This window comes from Pteropus alecto, unplaced genomic scaffold (genome assembly GCF_000325575.1).
Source record: "Pteropus alecto unplaced genomic scaffold, ASM32557v1 scaffold30, whole genome shotgun sequence".
Classification (NCBI taxonomy): Eukaryota; Metazoa; Chordata; class Mammalia; order Chiroptera; family Pteropodidae; genus Pteropus; species Pteropus alecto.
Genome location: NW_006429782.1, coordinates 3,801,866 through 3,802,480, shown reverse-complemented (window position 1 = coordinate 3,802,480; position 615 = coordinate 3,801,866). Strand labels below are relative to the sequence as shown.

At 46.3% G+C, this 615-nt stretch overlaps 1 protein-coding gene across 1 annotated transcript in view; it reads right to left on the bottom strand.

Moving 5' to 3' along the window:
• Positions 1-615, bottom strand: part of ACSBG2 (acyl-CoA synthetase bubblegum family member 2) — a 21,496-nt gene that overhangs the window by 16,041 nt on the left and 4,840 nt on the right. The gene's annotated exons all lie outside the window — the stretch shown is intronic.

The following is a 615-nucleotide window of genomic DNA, read 5'->3' as shown; positions in this document are numbered from 1 at the left end:
AAAGCTCAAGGCTTGAGGCAGAAGTCTGTCCTGAACCAGGCCAGCTGGAAGGAGGCCTGGCAGCACGTGCTTTAATTCACCGAGGAGTCTGGAAAACCTGCGCTAATTTCAGAGGTGTTAAAATGCGGGGAAACATGGCCAATGGTGATCTGAAGATACCATCGACGGCAAGGCACATCTCGACTCCAGAGACGTTAAAAAGTGGAGAAATACTCAAAAGTGATGAAGTATTAAAGAAACAGTCACAGTGGTCCCTAGGCTAGGTGGTGAATGTGACTGTGTAGTGTCACACCCCCCCCCAAGCTCCCGGGACTCCCCTCTCTTTAGCATCTTCCTGCCAAAAGCTGGTTCAGAAAACTGCAGCTCGTTCGAACATAAGTAATTGGAAAAGTTTCTACAATGTTCGTACAAATTTACTACAAGAAAAAAAAAGAAATAAGACAGGAGTCAAATTTCAGTGTATACAAAGAAAAGTCACCACAAAGAAAGGACATCTGCCAGTCAACACACCAACATAAAGTTCAACTTAATGAAGTAAACGCAGCCAGGAAGGAGGAACACAAAGCAAACATACAAGCGCTGAGGGGAGAGGGGGCCAGGCACTGGGGAGAGGTG